The sequence below is a fragment of the Rana temporaria genome, chromosome 13 (assembly GCF_905171775.1).
Source record: "Rana temporaria chromosome 13, aRanTem1.1, whole genome shotgun sequence".
NCBI classification, from domain to species: Eukaryota; Metazoa; Chordata; class Amphibia; order Anura; family Ranidae; genus Rana; species Rana temporaria.
Window position 1 is genome coordinate 9499316 of NC_053501.1, and position 12069 is coordinate 9511384.

Sequence of the window (12069 nt, forward strand, 5' to 3'; positions counted from 1 at the left end):
AAGAGGTGGGTTGGGTGCTGGGAGAGCAAACCAGCCCTGTAAAAACCATTCGCCCCTATATTTTAAGCTGTCACAGTAGGGTGTTGGGAACAATTTTCAATCTTCAAGTTTCTATTTTATTTAACTCTGCCATGGCCAGTCCTGAGTTTGTGCTGCGAAAAGTGACATGTCGGGTGCTAGGAGAGCAAACCAGCGTTGTAAAAACCATTCGCCCCTAAATTTCAAACTGTCGCGGTGGGGTATTAGGAACGCTGGATCAAGATGGGATTCAGGTAAGTATTTGGAGGGGGGGGGGTGCACAGAGAGGGTTTTTACCTTTATGCATAGAATGCATGAAGATACAGAAAACTCAAGCCTTTAGAACAGTGGTTCTCAACCTGGGGGTCGGCAACAACCCACACTACGAAAATTATTTTACTGTTAGGGGTCCCCACAACTTGGGAAATGTTATCAAGGGGTCACGGCACTAGAGGTTGAGAACCACTGCTTTAGAACCCCTTTAAGCTATTGGGGTGTACCTACATTATATCTACAATAAATATTCCCCACCCAGTCAGGTGTGTTAGCATGCGTAGTGCTCTTTTCAGACGGCCCAATACCTCTACCGGCTCCTTCAGGGGTAAGCGTAATGCGGGAGTTCTTCTTTAACAATGTACCTGGCACAGAAAAGATTTTACCAAGAATCCACAAAGTACTCTCTTCCTTCAAACTTTTATGGGTGAGACCATTTGGGCGCCTCCGCTGCACATGAAGAGTTAAGGGATTGCGGTTTAGTTGTGACTTTGAGAAATATATTTAGATGCCTGCGAGGACAGATAATTTAAGGTGGCGCGTGGATCTTTCGGAGGTTATTTCCATCAGAAGAGCCTCTTGTTGCAATGCGGCTGAGCAGACTCTGAGGCATGCAGGTTCAGGTCACTGCTGTGTTTATCTTTGTACAGAAGGAAAACGGAACACCTGGGAGCATAAATAAAGCTTAGCCGTGGGTGGTGGGTGGTTTTAGGACAGGCCTGGCTAAGTATACACCGCATATCTCCAGCGCATACAACCAGATCTGCAAATGGTCACTGTCTGCAAGAATGTCTTTGCTGGTTTATAATAGTACAAAAGCAATAGCAGTAAATTCACAAGCTTAACACAGGATCCTTATTAACCACTTAAGACCCGGACCATTATGCAGGTTAAGGACCTTTCCCCTTTTTGCGATTCGGCACTGCGTCGCTTTAACTGACAATTGCGCGGTCGTGCCATGTGGCTCCCAAACAAAATTGGCGTCCTTTTTTAACCACAAATAGAGCTTTCTTTTGGTGGTATTTGATTACCTCTGCGGTTTTTATTTTTTGTGCTATAAACAAAAATAGAGCGACAATTTTGAAAAAAAATCAATATTTTTTACTTTTTGCTATAATAAATATCCCCCAAAAATATATAAAAAAATTGTTTTTTTCCTCAGTTTAGGCCGATACGTATTCTTCTACATATTTTTGGTAAAAAAAAAATCGCAATAAGCGTTTATCGGTTGGTTTGCGCAAAATGTATAGCATTTACAAAATAGGGGATAGTTTTATTGCATTTTTATCAATTCTTTTTTTTTTACTACTAATGGCGGCGATCAGCGATTTTTTTCATGACTGCGACATTATGGCGACACATCGGACAATTTTGACACATCTTTGGGACCATTGTCATTTTCACAGCAAAAAATGTGGCTGTAGGACTGACGTCATCGATTGTGTCTCCCTATAAAGGGGATGACACGATCGATGCAGCCGCCACAGTGAAGCACGGGGAAGCCGTGTTTACATACGGCTCTCCCCGTTCTTCAGCTCCGGGGAGCGATCGCGTTACCCCAGCGGCGATCGGGTCCACAGGTCCCGGAGCTTCGGTCACGGGCACGCGCCCGCGACCCACGGCTGGGTAGATGTACAGGACGTACCGGTACGTACATCTGCCCAGCCGTGTCATTCTGCTGACGTATATTTACAGGAGGCGGTCCTTAAGTGGTTAAGGACCGCCTCCTGCAGATATACGTCGGCAGAATGGAACGGCTGGGCACAAGCACGTACATGTACATCCTCTTTAAGTGCCCAGCCGAAGCTCCGCGGCCGTGGGACCCACGGAAACCGATCGCCGCTGGAGTCCCGCGATCGGTCCCCAGAGCTGAAGAACGGGGAGAGGTGTGTGTAAACACAGCTTCCCTGTTCTTCACAGTGGCAGCTTCATTGATCGTGTGTTCCCTGATATAGGGAAACACAATCAATGACGTCACACGTCCAGCCCCGCCCCCCTACAGTTAGAAAAACATATGAGGTCACACATAACCCCTACAGTGCCCCCTAGTGGTTAACTCCTAAACTGCACTGGCATTTTTACAGTAAACAATGCATTTTTATAGCATTTTTTGCTGTGAAAATGACAATGGTCCCAAAAATGTGTCAAAATTGTCCGATGTGTCCGCCATAATGTCGCAGTCATGAAAAAATAATCGCTGATCGCCGCCTTTAGTAGTAAAAAAAATAAAAATTAATAAAAATGCAATAAAACTATCCCCTATTTTGTAAACGCTATAAATTTTGCACAAACCAATCGATAAACGCTTATTGCGATTTTTTTTTCCAAAAATAGGTAGAAGAATACGTATCGGCCTAAACTGAGGGAAAAAAATGTTTTTTTTATATATTTTTGGGGGATATTTATTATAGCCAAAAGTAAAAAATATTGATTTTTTTTCAAAATTGTCGCTCTATTCTTGTTTATAGCGCAAAAAATAAAAACCGCAAAGGTGATCAAATACCACCAAAAGAAAGCTCTATTTGTGGGGAAAAAAGGACGCTAATTTTGTTTGGGAGCCACATCGCACGACCGCGCAATTGTCAGTTAAATTGACGCAGTGCCGAATCGCAAAAACTGGCCAGATCCTTTACCTGCATAAAGGTCCGGGGTCTTGAGTGGTTAAGCAGAAAATAAAAATCCCAGAGGTGATCAAATACCACCAAAAGAAAGCTCTATTTGTGGGAAAAAAAGGACGCCAATTTTGTTTGGGAGCCACATCGCACGACCGCGCAATTGTCAGTTAAAGCGACGCAGTGCCGAATCGCAAAAAACTGGCCAGGTCGTTTACCTGCATAAAGGTCCGGGGTCTTGAGTGGTTAAGCAGAAAAATGAAAAAATTTAGTTTGTGTACAGTGTAGCATGACCGCGCAATTGTCATTCAAAGTGAAACAGCGCTGAAAGCTGAAAATTGGTCTGGGCAGGAAGGTGTATAAGTGGCCAGTATTGAAGTGGTTAAGGTGGGTGGTCAGGGATGGGTAAAAACAAGGCTGAACTTTTGAGTCCCCCCCCACCAGTGTAAACTTCCCCTAATGTGTTTTTTGTTTGTTTTCTCAAACCTTTCTCAGGCAGCTCACTGCAACTAGTTGGATACGTTAAAGAAATAGATGACCGTCCACAGTTAGGGGCTTTCATGCAACAATATGATTTCTAATAAAAAGGGAAGTTGATGAAGAAGAGACAAAGTTTCAGTTTGAAACACGAGAGGAAGTGTCAGTTTTTGTGCCAAGATTTTGTGTTGAGATTGTGTAAACCACAGCATGCAATGTGCGGTACAGACAACACACTGCAAACACAAGTATAGTCGCCTTGCACGACCGCGGCGTGTCTGCAGGGTCCCGGACCCTTTAGAACTGTGCACAATCCAAATGCAGACTTTGGGCTAGATTCAGAGTGAAATGCCTATCTTTAGGCGGGCGTAGCGTATCTCATATACGCTACGCCGCCGTAACTTTGACAGGCAAGTCCCGTATCCAGAAAGAATTTGCACCCGAAGTTACGGCGGCGTAGCGTATATGGGCCGGCGTAAGTCCGCCTAATTCAAAATAGGCTGGTAGGGGGCGTGTTGTATGCTAATTACTCGTGACCCCTCGTATTTGACACTTCTAACGAACGGACGGCGCATGCCTACCTTTAGGTGGGCGTAGCGTATCTCATATACGCTACGCCGCCGTAACATTGACAGGCAAGTCCCGTATTCAGAAAGAATTTGCGCCCGAAGTTACGGCGGCGTAGCGTATATGGGCCGGCGTAAGTCCGCCTAATTCAAAATAGGCTGGAAGGGGGCGTGTTGTATGCTAATTACTCGTGACCCCACGTATTTGACGCTTCTAACGAACGGCGAATGCGCCGTCCGTGAAAGTATCCCAGTGCGCATGCTCCAAATTACGCCGCAAATAGTCAATGCTTTTCGACGTGAACGTAACTTACGCACATCCCTATTCGCGTACGACTTACGGAAACAACGGAAAATTCGACGCTGTCCCGACGTCCATACTTAACATTGGCTACGCCTCATATAGCAGTAGTAATGGACATTCGCTGTTGTAACACTGAGCCTGAATCCGGCCATTCAGAAGCGGGTATGAGACCTGTTTTCTGATTGGCTGAAAAGAGTAGACTCCCAATTGGCTGCAGGGAAGGAGGGAGAAAATGGAAGCTGCCGCCGCAGTGGAGGCACGTGGAGAGCAGGGAAAAAAGGAGGCCGCCGCCGAGCATGGGAAGCCGCGATAGGGCAAGTGCGACTGACTGTCCCACCAACCGACCGGGCCGCCACCGCCAGTCAGTAAACTGTAGCAGGAAGTCCAGCTATTGCATGGAATGAAAAACTGTTACTGACCCCCATCTATATAGATTTTCTATGATTCATTTGTTTGCATTACATTTTTGTTGGCTCGCGTCGTCTTGAATTCCTTATTTGCTGGAGCGCGTTTGTGTATCTGGAAGTTCTGTCTATAACAAACCCACAGACATAAATAGATGTTTTCACACAGCGCAGAGAAGAGGAAATGTTTGGCAGACTTGACAGAATTTGTCACAGTTGGAGATAACAGCAGGCTGTGTGCTGTGGGGACGGTGTGATCCTGGTGCTGTTCCTGGCTGGCGCGCAGTGCCAGCCAGGAACATGGTATACCCGAGGAAATGCCAAAGATAAACAGCTCAATAAAAGAAACAAAAAAGCACCTTGAATCTTCCATTTACCAGTTTCTCATAGCCCTCCCCCCCCTTCCCTTGATAAAGAATACAATTTCCCCCCGTAATGTATTCCTATTTTCTCTTCCTGATCTACGTAGGGTCTCTGTATTAGGGTGACTACGTGTCCCGGATTGCCCAGGACAGTCCCGCATTTTGCAGGTCTGTCCCGGGCACCTTCATTCCAGCAGGGCCGTTTGAAGGAATTTGGGGGCCCCAAGCAAAATGGACATGGGGCCCCCACTGGCCCCAGGCCAGCTCGGGGCCCCATGCAATTGCTTGGTTTGCCCGCCTTGTAGCGACAGGCCTGCATTTCAGGACAATACAGTGTCCCGGAATGAAACTGACACAGCCACCCCCCCTGGGCCAATCTGATTCCCCCAAAAAAGGCCGCCACATCACTTGTACTTGTCCTGGTCAGGAATGCCTGGAGGAGAACAATCCCCGCCCCCTGTTTGTGATTGGAGAAATCATAAATCCCGCCTCTTGGGGCAGATCCACATACCTACGCTGCGCCCGGCGCAGATGTGAGATACGCGACGGCGCTGTAACTTACTTTGCTATTCTTTAAATCCTGAAAGAATTTGTGCCGTAAGTTACGGCGGCGTAGCGTATCTCTCGCGGCGTAAGGGCGCGGAATTCAAATGCGGCGAGTAGGGGCGTGTTTCATTTAAATGAAGCGTGTCCCCGCGCCGAACGAACTGCTCATGCCCCGTCCTTCTAAACTCCCATGGTGCATTGCTCCAAATGACGTCGCAAGGACGTCATTGTTTTCGACGTGAACGTAAATGGCGTCCAGCCCCATTCACGGACGACTTACGCAAACGACGTAAAATTTTCAAAATTATACGCGGGAATGACGGCCATACTTAACATTGAGTACGCCACCAGATAGCAGCTTTAACTATACGCCGGAAAAAGCCGAACATAAACGACAATCAAAAAATGGGACGGCCGCGCGTACGTTCGTGGATCGTCGGAAATAGCTAAGGCGTACGCCTGTCGGATCTAACACAGATGCCGTCGTATCTTGTTTGAAGGATAACAAAACAAAGATACGACGCGCAAAATTTGAAATTACACGGCGTATCAAGAGATACGCCGGCGTAATTTCTTTGAGGATCTGCCCCCTTGTGTCCAATCACTGTGCTGTGATTCATTACAGCCCAAGCTGATTTTTTAGAAGGGGGGTGTCCATGAATTGTAGTCAGGAAATGTGGTCACCCTACCCGGGACAGTCCCGCATTTTGCAGGTCTGTCCCGGGCACCTTCATTCCAGGACAATACAGTGTCCCGGGATGAAACTGACACAGCCACCCCCCCGGGGCCAATCTGATGCCCCCAAAAAAGGCCGCCACATCACCGCTTTACTCGCTGACAGTCCTGGCCGGGAATGCCTGGAGGAGCACAATCCCGCCCCATGTTTGTGATTGGAGAAATCATAAATCCCGCCTCTTGTGTCCAATCACTGTGCTGTGATTCGTTACAGCACAAGCTGATTTTTCGGAAGGGATGGTGGGGGGGGGGGGGGGGGGGAGATGTCCCTGAATTGTAGTTTGGAAATGTGGTCACCCTACTCTGTATGAATGTGCCACTGCAATGGAATAGATATTTGTCCAACTTACCAGTGTGCAGGAAAGGGCGATAACTTGTGCAGAAGAAAAATGAAAATGTAATACTTGCCTTTCTGAAATGTTCCTTTCTTGGTTGCTCCTCCCCCAACCAACCCACAGGACCACTTTCAACTCTACACGCTATGTCACGTTATGTCCGGATTGGACTTCGTCCCACTGCTGACGAAGTCCAATCCGGACGTAATGCGCGTACGGGGGAGGAGTTTTTCCTGTGACGTCACCCGCGTCCTTTCTGCTGCTGCTCATGGCTGTTGCTCCGAGTTTTTATTTTATTTTACACTGCCTATCGCCTACTGGCCAGTTGTTTTCCGGCAGATTGTCTGCAGACATACCAGACTGACTGTAGTATGGTGAAGTGCTGTTTTTTTTACCTTTCACTGGAATACATACAGGCCCGGATTCAGATAGAATTGTCTATCTATGGGCGGGCATAACGTATATCGCAGATACGGTACGCCGCCGTAACTTAGGGCGCAAGTTCCGTATGCAGAAACAACTTGCACCCTTAGTTAAGGTGGAATAACGTATGTGTGTCGGCGTAAGCCCGCCTAATTCAAATGTGGATGATGTGGGCGTGTTTTATGTATATTAACCACTTAAGGACCGGACCAATATGCTGCTACATGACCCAAGGGGTTTTTATAATTTGGCACTGCGTCGCTTTAACAGACAATTGCGCGGTCGTGCGACGTGGCTCCAAAACAAAATTGGCGTCCTTTTTTCCCCACAAATAAAGCTTTCTTTTGGTGGTATTTGATCACCTCTGCGGTTTTTATTTTTTGCGCTATAAACAAAAATAGAGCGACAATTTTGAAAAAAATGCAATATTTTTTACTTTTTGCTATAATAAATATCCCCCAAAAACATAAATATATAAAAAAAAATTCCTCAGTTTAGGCCGATACATATTCTTCTACCTATTTTTGGTAAAAAAAATCGCAATAAGCGTTTATCGATTGGTTTGCGCAAAATTTATAGCGTTTACAAAATAGGGGATAGTTTTATTGCATTTTTATTATTTTTTTTTTTTTTACTACTAATGGCGGCGATCACCGATTTTTTTCGTGACTGTGACATTATGGCAGACACTTCGGACAATTTTGACACATTTTTGGGACCATTGTTATTTTCACAGCAAAAAATGCATTTAAATTGCATTGTTTATTGTGAAAATGACAGTTGCAGTTTGGGAGTTAAACACAGGGGGCGCTGTAGGATTTAGTGTTCACCTAGTGTGTGTTTACAACTGTACGGGGGTGTGGCTGTAGGAGTGACGTCATCGATCGAGTCTCCCTATAAAAGAGATGACTCGATCGATGCAGCGCCACAGTGAAGCACTGGGAAGCCGTGTTTACATACGGCTCTCCCCGTTCTTCAGCTCCGGGGAGCGATTGCGACGGAGCGGCTATAAACGAATAGCCGCGCCCTCGTCCCGGATCGCTCCCCGAGGGAATCCGACCGCCGCATGTAGCGGGAGGGGGTCCCTCCCGATCGGACCCCCGACCCGCGGAAAGGCAGGGACGTACAGGTACGCCAATGTGCCTGTACGTGCCATTCTGCCGACGTATATCTACATGCGCCGGTCGGGAAGCAGTTAACTGTGACCCCGCGTATTTGACGTTTCGTGAAAAAATCCCAGTGCGCATGCTCGAAATTACGCCGCAAGTCGTCATTGCTTTAGACGTGAATGTAACTTACGTACAGCCCTATTCGCGAACGACTTACGCAAACGACGTAACATTTTCAAAACTCGACGCGGGAACGACGTCCATACTTAACATTAGCTACGCCTCATATAGCAGGGGTAACTTTACGCCGAAAAAAGCCTAAGGTAAACGACGTAAAAAAATGCGCCGGCCAGACGTACGTTTCTGAATCGGCGTATCTACATAATTAGCATATTCATTGCGTAACTATACGGAAGCACCACCTAGCGGCCAGCGTAAATATGCAGCCTAAGATACGATGGTGTAAGACACTTACGCCGGTCGGATCTTAGGGAAATCTATGCGTAACTGATTCTCTGAATCAGTGGCGGCCAGAGGAACGTAGGAACGTACCTCTACAGCTCCTTCCTCTATCTGCAATGTAGAGAGCGTTCCTGACTCTCCCGTAGTCCAAGGGAGGGGGCGAGCACCACACTCCACACCAGGAAGAAAGCCTCCCATTACTGTGTGGAGTTACAGACAGAAGAACAGGAAGTGAGGATTTCTCAGAAGAAATAAGGACATTTAAAAGCAAAATGGAAGGATGAGGTAAGTGAAGGAGGACTGCACTAAGGAAAAGGAAGCTATTTAGGGGGAAAAATTGTACCTTTACAACCCCTTTGCTTTGCCAATAAAACCCGGAAGCTGATTGGTTTCTATGCAGAGCCGCACCAGATTCTTTGTGCATCAGTTTTAGTAAATCCCCCCCCATCACATACCAGAGGGGAATGGAAACAAAAAGATAAATTATCTTTTGTTTCCATTCTCCCCCTCTAGTAAACGACTAGAGGAGAAGACTGGAAACAAAATTATACATTGGGGGAGTTTATAAAAACTGAAACAGACAGAATCTGGAGCAGCTGTGCATGGCAACCAATCAGCTTCTATCTTCAAACTTGTTCAGTTAACCGCTTCAGCCCTGGAAGATTTTACCCCCTTTTCTGAACCAGAGAACTTTTTTACAATTCGGCACTGCGTCGCTTTAACTGACAATTGCGCCGTCGTGCGACGTTGTACCCAAACAAAAGTTGCGTCCTTTTTTTCCCACAAATAGAACTTTCTTTTGGTGGTATTTGATCATCTCTGCGGTTTTTATTTTTTACACTATAAACAAAAGCGACAATTAAAAAAAAAAAAAAAAAAACACAATATCTTTTACTTTTTGCTATAATAAATATCCCCCCCCCAAAAAAAAGGCCGATTATGTATTCTACCTATTTTTGGTAAAAAAAAAACGCAATAAGCGTATAATGATTGGTTTGCGCAAAAGTTATAGGGCCAGATTCAGGTAGAAGTGCGGCGGCGTAACGTATCGTAGATACGTTACACCGCCGCAAGTTTTCATCGCAAGTGCCTGATTCACAAAGCACTTGCGATGAAAACTACGCCGACGGCCTCCGGCGTAAGCCCGCCTAATTTAAATGGGTGTGTGCCATTTAAATTAGGTGCGCTCCCGCGCTGGACCGACTGCGCATGCTCCGTTTCGAAATTCCCGCCGTGCTTTGCGGGCAGTGACGTCATTTTTTCGAACGGCGAAGCGCGTAGCGTACTTCCGTATTCCCGAACGTCTTACGCAAACGACGTGAATTTTTAAATTTCAACGCGGGAACGACGGCCATACTTTATACAGCAATACGATTGCTGACTAAAGTTAAGGCACCAAAAACGACGACTAACTTTGCGACGGGAAACTAGACTAGCGGCGACGTAGCGAACGCGAAAATCCGTCGTGGATCGCCGTAACTCCTAATTTGCATACCCGACGCTGGTTTACGACGCAAACTCCCCCCAGCCGCGGTACTGCATCCTAAGATCCGACAGTGTAAAACAATTACACCTGTCGGATCTTATGGATATCTATGCGTAACTGATTCTATGAATCCGTCGCATAGATACTCTGAGAGATACGACATAGTATCTCAGCTGTGAATCTGGCCCATAGCGTCTACAAAATAGGGGATAGAATTATGGCATTTTTATTATTATTATTTTTTTTTACTAGTAATGTCGGCGATCTGCGATTTTTATCGGGTCTGCGACATTATAGCGGAGAGATCGGGCACTTTTGACACATTTTTGGGACCATTTACAATTTTACAGTGATCAGTGCTATAAAAATGCACTGATTATTGTAAAAATTTCACTGGCAGTAAAGGGGTTAACACTAGGGGGCGATCAAGGGGTTAACTGTGTTCCCTCTCTGTGTTCTAACTGACGGGGGGATGGGAAATGACAGATCGCTGTTCATACTACTGCTAATAAACGCTATTGTAAAAAACGCAAACAATTTTTGAAAGGCTCCCTGCAAAGCTACTGGCTTTTTTTATAGCTTTTTTTTAGCTTCTGTGTTCATGGAGCCGGATAGGACAGTTTTACTAAGACCTACCAAAGTTGCAAGACTGGTTTCAGGCGTTAAGATTTGTTTTACTTTCCATCATAAATGGGTTATAGGTGTGCAATAAAGTTTACAGAAGATCCTTTTACCCATTCTGGGCCTGTTCCTATTAACCACTTCAGCCCCGGACCATTTGGCTGGCTAAAGACCAGAGCACTTTTTGCGTCGCTTTAACTGACAATTGCGTGGTCGTGCGACGTGGCTTCCAAACAAAATTGGCGTCCTTTTTCCCCCCCACAAATAAAGCTTCCTTTTGGTGGTATTTGATCACCTCTGTGGTTTTTATTTTTTGCGCTATAAGCAAAAATAGAGCGACAATTTTGAAAAAAAAAAAAACAATATATTTTTTACTTTTTGCTATAATAAATATCCCCCCCCCAAAAAAACTATGGCCCGGATTCACGTAGGAGCGCGCATCTTTGTGCAGGCGTAACGTATCCTATTTACGCCTCTAAGTGTAGCAATAAGTTGCTACATGTTGTACCTTCATTAAATGTAACCACATTGCTACAGTTAGAGGCTCCTCTCTTCTTTTTATTTACACTCAGTTGTGATATGACGCTACTCTTATATCAAGACATCGCTTGTATATCAAGGCAAAATTTATTAAAACATTTTGCTCGTCTTGCAAAACGCTCTCAAACCGAGTTACTCTCAAAACCAAGGTTTTACTGTAGTTGTATTATTTGTCCACAAGATGTCGCTGTGGTAGGCAGAACCTTTCTTCCATAGGAACCTTTGTTCAGAGGTCTCATTTATAGCACGGTGACTGTTCTGGGACTGACATTTCAATCACATTGGAAGGTGAGCAGCTGTTCTACTTTGTGTTTGTATGGACTGATCATTTTCTCCCTGTGCAGATTCATTGTTTTTTTTTTTCCCCCAAAATATTTTTTATTATATTTCCAAAAGAAAACAAGAAGAAAATAGTAGCAATACAATTTCTTAATCATACAATATTATCACCAGTATGCCTGGGTAGGCATCAAATTGCCAATATATAGATTCATTGTTTATGTGAACTACAACCCCCAGCATGCAATGCTAGCCATTGTGGGGCTTGTAACACCCCCAATAGTTGCAAAGCGGTGTGTACTAACTTTTTTTGCTATTTAAATACAAATATTGCAGTAGTTCTACCTTCCAAAGGATTTGTATTTCTGTCCATCCAGTCCTGGGATTTACACAGTTCTGCCACACAGCACAGCTATGCCTGGCAGGGCAGGAAATCTGATTCTTCTCTGCTGCAGTTCAGTAACACTTGCAATTCTTGTCCCTCCCCTAGCCTGTGATTGGACAGCAAAAGGAAAAG

At 45.4% G+C, this 12069-nt stretch overlaps 1 protein-coding gene across 1 annotated transcript in view; it reads left to right on the top strand.

Annotated features, from left to right (window-relative positions):
- Positions 1 to 11498: 11498 nt before the first annotated feature.
- Positions 11499 to 12069, top strand: part of DGLUCY (D-glutamate cyclase) — a 41099-nt gene continuing 40528 nt past the window's right edge. Inside the window, exon 1 of the mRNA XM_040333940.1 lies at positions 11499 to 11561. The gene's annotated coding sequence lies outside the window, so the exon portion shown is untranslated. The remainder of the gene's footprint in view (positions 11562 to 12069) is intronic.